Source organism: Pollicipes pollicipes, unplaced genomic scaffold, assembly GCF_011947565.3.
Source record: "Pollicipes pollicipes isolate AB1234 unplaced genomic scaffold, Ppol_2.1 Scaffold_6052;HRSCAF=7182_pilon_pilon_pilon, whole genome shotgun sequence".
Taxonomy (NCBI): Eukaryota; Metazoa; Arthropoda; class Thecostraca; order Pollicipedomorpha; family Pollicipedidae; genus Pollicipes; species Pollicipes pollicipes.
The window spans coordinates 20601661-20608158 of record NW_023596805.1 but is presented as its reverse complement, the minus strand read 5'-3'; the positions used below and the strand labels follow the sequence as shown (position 1 = coordinate 20608158).

Genomic DNA, 6498 nt, shown 5'->3' with positions numbered 1-6498 from the left:
ACCCTTGGTGCAGCGGGCGATGCTCTAAACATAGGATGCGTCTGCATTTCGCACTTCTCTGCTGGTTGGGTATTTCAAATGCGCTAAGTGTTTCCAGCATGTGTTTCCTTTGAAGGTTGACAGAACTCCCAAAACAGCCTTTCCGTTGCAGACTTTTTAGCTGTGAAGATGTGCAATGGAGAGCCGTGGCACATGGTAAATGCGGGCCTTGAAAACGTACACATTACAGTTGATAGCACACGGTACCGCGAATAATATTGGTAAATGCTAAAGCATAATCGGTGGAAACAAATTTAAACAATTTTCCAAATAATGATAAGGCCATTCAAAACCGTCAACAATGGAAACACCAAACCATAATGTAAATAGTGAAAAGTGAAACGCTCAAATATCCGCCATGTAGCAAAAATTTTACTTCCTACTTGTTGGCACCGCCGACAATAGCATATTATCATACCGAGCTTCTGTACCACCAGACGTTCGAAGAGCCTAGATCATGTCCGGAATGTTTTGTCCGTCTGTTGGTAAATTATTTAATTATGTATCTGCTGATTTGTTGGCTACATTCCTATCTGTATGGACATGTCTATCTCACAAGTGATTTTGTATGCGACCTAATGGTGATGACAAATGGAGCGCGTGGAGCTGAGATGACGCAAGCGACTCCGTCGGCCTCCCCAGCGTCTGCATGTCAAGCCCAGTATCTGACACGTCCTGCCAGTTCGCTAGAAGTGCGACCGTGTATAACAGCGTCACCCTCTCATGCCGCCGCTGAGTGCGTTGGCTAATCGTTGCAGGCTATGACAGCACATTCGGTGTGCACGGACGGTATCTGCGCCTGTGCGACAGGATACTGGAACCGAGCTAACAACGAATGCCGGCCAGGTGAGAGCCCGACGACAACCCGCGTCACATCCACCACTGTGGGACGTGTCAGAGCCCAACGACAACCCGCGCCACATCCACCACTGTGGGACGTGTCAGAGCCCGACGACAACCCGCGTCACATCCACCACTGAGGGACGTGTCAGAGCCCAACGACAACCCACGCCACATCCACCACTGTGGGACGTGTCAGAGCCCAACGACAACCCGCGCCACATCCACCACTGTGGGACGTGTCAGAGCCCAACGACAACCCGCGCCACATCCACCACTGTGGGACGTGTCAGAGCCCGACGACAACCCGCGCCACATCCACCACTGTGGGACGTGTCAGAGCCCAACGACAACCCGCGCCACATCCACCACTGTGGGACGTGTCAGAGCCCGACGACAACCCACGCCGCATCCACCACTATGGGACGTGTCAGAGCCCGACGACAACCCGCGCCACATCCACCACTGTGGGACGTGTCAGAGCCCGACGACAACCCGCGCCACATCCACCACTGTGGGACGTGTCAGAGCCCGACGACAACCCACGCTGCATCCACCATTGTGGGACGTGTCAGAGCCCGACGGCAACCCGCGCCACATCCACCGCTGTTGAGTGTGTCAAGAATGCTGCGTGTCTCGCACGGCTCCCTCAAGAAAATTTCTTTGAGAACAGCATCAATGATCTTGTAGACGTAGGGACCAAATGATGGCTGGTCGAATCATTCTGGAAGCGCAAGCACTGCTGGCACCATGGATAGTGCAACAGTGAGCAGCATCTAACTCACTTTAATGAAAGATGTGTGCAAATCCTTACTCCACATTGTCACAAGCATTTGAGATGTGGTTGCAATACCCGTATCATCAGTGTTCAAGGCGGAGTTTGTACAACATCTATGACATTAATTCCAGCCCCTTGTCTCCGGAGGCCTTAGGAATATCTAAACCAGGATAAAAGTCTTAGGCGATTTCCAGTGCACAAGGCAAACAAATAATTTCTGGTGCTGACTGCTATGGCGCATACGGCGCAAAACAGCGTGAAACAAAATTTGGCACCTCGGACTTGACGTTCAAAGCCCAGTCTTACCTATCCGTGGCGTATACGCGAAATGTCATCGTTAAATCACGGTACTGAGAGACGCTGCACTGACCCATATAACATTACAGGTGTAAGCGCAGGCCAGGCATGCACCTTCGACCAGGACTGCTCCACGCACCGCTCCAACTTCACGTGCAACTCGGGCGAGTGCTCGGAACGCGTCTGTCCGGGCGTCGTGCATGGAAGCTGTAAGTGGAAAAATATGTACGCAGTGTCGCGCCATGATGCATGTGTCCAATAGTAGGCGTTACATTTGTAACGGAAGAGCAAATGTCTGCTCTCTTGAGGTAAGGATCTGAACGATGCGAGGGGAACCCGGCCATTGTGTTTCCCCATGAGGGTCAGGTCAGGTCAGGTTCATGATTGGACTATCAGTAGCCCACACAAACGCTACTTTTTGCTTTCTTTCACAATGTGCTCTTGACCAAATTATCCAGACACAAAACTACCATTTTAGGCTGACATAGTTGTAGTTTTGCTGACCAGTTGGAGGTCAAATTAGGTCAAATTTCTAAACTATCGACTTTGAAAATTGAATTGCTAACCGGGTATGCGAATAGTGCAATGCTTTTCTGCGGTAGTTAACTGTGTACTGTATATCTGCAGGCGCTCAGCACCGCGTAACTGTGGCACGCGGTATACATAGCCCATTCGGCGTTTGACAATGCTGGTGTAACAAACTGAGAACAGGCACATTTATGCATGAAATTGTGCACCACCAGCTTCAGAAACACAACATAGAGGTGGTTACACGCGTCACACTCGTTCATCTAACCTCTACGCTACTGGCAAAATAAATCATTGACTTTGGGTGACATCATATGGTCTGGCGTGTTTTCGCGTGACCCATTGTGACCTCATTTTGCATTAGATTGACACGACAACAGGTTTTCAGTATACCCGCCGAATTCTGTGCCCCAAATTGCTTTAGAGAACTGCATATTTCGAGATCATGTGTTTTTGCGGGACACTCATGGAAGTAAGTCATGACCCGACCTTAGGTCATGCGCTCTGTGGTCATATGATGGTTGTGCATGCGAGTTAATACTATTTTCCTCATACACAAATACCAAAACTACACAAAAACACGTACACGTTTGAAGCGAGCTCTCTTGGCTGCGCCCTGGTGGTAGCTCATTTCGTTCAGATTATATTCGCTATTCCGGAAAACTTCTCAACTTATTATTACCATCCTAAAACTTATTCGGAAACACTTCCCAGTGGAGACCAATGCCTCAGGTGTTCCAGAAGGATCCCTTTCGGCTTCACTCCCCCTTTCGATGTTCATAAGCGTTCTACTGTGCGTCACTCAGTCCGGCTGCCTTTTGTACGCCGAAGATGCCCGAACTTTTCGCCAGTTTGTGTCGTCATCTGACGTGCAATTCTGCACCTTGCCCTCGCTCGTACAAGAACATAGTCCGTTCGATGAGGATTAATGCGCAATTCTGTCAAACACAAATCGTTCATAATGACTCTTAGGCGCGCGCTAATCCAAAGTATTTCATCACTGATACATCGATGGAGCATTTTGAGAAATCCATGACCTTTGTGTCCCTCGCAGGCCTCGCGTGCAGTTTTTCACAATTACAACTCGACAATAATTACTATTACAACTCGACAATAACTCTATTAATTACAACTCGACAATAACTACAACTCATTAACTACAACTAACAATAACAATTTAATTACAACTCGACAATAATTACTATTACAACTCGACAAAAACTCTATTAATTACAACTCGACAGCAACTCGACAATAATTACAATTACAACTCGACAATAACTCTATTAATTACAACTCGACAATCTGGTGATCAGGAAACCTCACATTGACTGCAATAGACGGTAGCGCACCGCGTTCAGCAGCAATCATTTAGAGGCAGAGGCAGAGGATGACGGAGTGGACATGTACGGTGCGCTGTTTCTGTACGCCTGTGGGCTCCAACGAAGCTTCCTACCTGCAAAAAAGGCTTCCTTTGTGCCGCTTCCCCGAGAGTCCGTGAGTGTGCATGCGTGCATGCGCGCGCGCATTAAATGCCCCTTCCCCCCCCCCCCCCAAGCGAACATGACGTCGCCGTTTGGACCCAACAGCCAATGAGCGACCTCCCACTGCTAGAAAAAAATATTGACGCTCACACAGCACTTGGCTTTCTTTGTAGCCACATATTTCACTACTAGAACAGATGATCTGAAGAAAAGGATCACGCGGAAGAATTAATCCAGGTTTTCAATGGTCTTCACACCGATTACACGTTGCTGTGCTGCACTCGATGACTGACTACTGCTACTAAGCGTCAACACGTTCACAACGGATTCCGTGGTTCCGTCGTCTTGTGAAAGCGCTTGGACCGTGGTGTGTTGGGCTTCCGGCACGCTCGCTGCCAGCTTTGCGTCAGAGCATTTTGTACAGTGCAGTTTGCGAGTGGGGCCCTTTTCCAGCGACACATTGTGAATCGCTCACAAGCCTCCGCTCGCTCATGACAGCTTTTCGCGCACTGACGCCAATGATCGGTACGCTATGCGCAGGTTTATTTTCCCTGAATACGTCCCTTTCCTTATAAATACAGAGCGGTTAGTTACGCGTGACGTATATGATAGGAGCCGGAAAATTCATGAGCAATGAGGGTTATCGTTAGTAAATATAAGGAAGAGGCCATTGAATGGCGCTGTGGTTGCGTCCATCCAAACTTGGAAAACTATGCCATGTGAGCACTGTTGACGTTTCAGATGAGTACCGGCTGGCTGGAGGTAATTCCTGTGCGCAAGGCCGAGTCGAACTCAGACCCCTCGGCGGCACTTGGGGCTATGTCTGTGACGACGAGTGGGAGGATGTGGACGCGTCAGTTGTCTGCCGAACATTAGGATTTAGGTACGTGTTTTAGGTCGCTGTATTTTTTGAACTCCCGGCACATTATGAACCTTTTTTCCTTTTCGCAACATCATACGCTGCATTTAATGTCCATCGCCACAACACCCTCACTTCGATCGCCCTGGCAAACAGCGACGCCGGTGGGGTTACTTTCATGCGTGCAACTGTTACCAAATTTTGTGAGGCATTGATACGGCGGTAAATACTTGCTCCCATGTAATTTCAATTAACTGCAAGATGCTTAGCGTGGATTTCATGTCATGTTCAACATCATGCTGAATGAGTAGTAAACTACCCACATTTATGAGCTGACCAGTGCCAGAAACAATACATTAACTGGTCATGTATTCAGACGTTCCATACACTACAACTGTGAGGTACGCAACTTAGGTAATGCATTTCGTGATCGCGAGAACTACTGGAATAAAAGATCACTTGTTTTTTCAGCGCTGGGAGAGCACACTGCTGCTCCGCGTACGGTGCCGGAGGACCTGAAAACTTCTACATGGATGACGTCAGCTGCAGTGGCTCCGAGAGCCACCTGAAGAATTGTCGCCACAGCACCCGGGATAACTGCAGCCGAGGAGAGGTGGCGGCGGTCACCTGCAGTGGTCCCCAGCAGAACGCCTGAGCCTGAGGCTACAGACTGAGGACTACAACGGCCAGCCTGGCGTTTGCTCGGAATCAGCAAAACATAAGATGTCTCACACCGATGTGACAGAAACTGCTGCATCCGGCAGCGAGCCTGATATCGATCCACAGTTTTAGAGAGTGGTAATGGCTTTGGCTCACTTCAGCATCTTTCCAGGCTGCTGGGAGACTCAGATCGGGTGCAATGATAGACATATAGAAAAGGCGAAATACAAGGCTATCCCCATCTCAGACATGAACAGAACTCGAGCCTACAAACAGCCTGCGATTGTCAAAGCCCTTGGCGAATATACATCCCAAATCACAAAGGGGTAGGCAGGTAACATGCTGCCCATTTTCCGAAGGCACGACCAACTCACATCGCTATATATTGCTCTAATACTGTCCCCGAAACGGCCCTTGCCAAAACACATGATTCATGTCAAATTGTCATTGCGGCTCCGAAGACGTGAGACGCATCACACAATTCGTGATGTTCCGTTGCAGAAAATGCTGCACCTTGCGATGAAAGAAAAGGGCTACAGCATTGATAACGACAAAAGCAGTCGCATTCATCTGCACCGTGCTGTTTGCGAAGGACGGCGACGCAGTGGTGGCTGAACAACGGCAAATTTTGCCGTCTATGTGAGGCCGCGTTTTTTGCGCTACTGCTGACAAGACATGCTTAGCGTCACGTTGGCAGCTCAACAGTCACTGGATGACGTCATCACAGTCCGTTTACACCAGGAACACGACATCATATCGTCGCAGACAACTCGGGATCATAATCTTCTATGGGACACGGCAGCAATTTTGTCATTGCACGTCACACGCGGTATCATGAATTGCTCCTGGTGCTGAAATGTCACACGTATGAAGACCAAAATGCACCCAAGCGCTCCTGGTAGTGATGCAAAAGGTCATAAAAAGGCAATTGGTAACGAGACCGCTTTGTTTTTGTCGTTCCGTTACATAAAGTGAGAAACAAAACCTGGGTCGGTCATGTCCATGAGACTCCT

The 6498-nt window shown here is 48.9% G+C and overlaps 1 long non-coding RNA gene across 1 annotated transcript; it reads left to right on the top strand.

Moving 5' to 3' along the window:
- Window positions 1-797: 797 nt before the first annotated feature.
- On the top strand, window positions 798-5731 carry LOC119104524 (uncharacterized). Its single transcript, XR_005094951.1, has 4 exons — window positions 798-885; window positions 2044-2163; window positions 4708-4849; window positions 5297-5731. It is a non-coding gene; the product is annotated as an uncharacterized LOC119104524 (long non-coding RNA).
- Window positions 5732-6498: the final 767 nt, after the last annotated feature.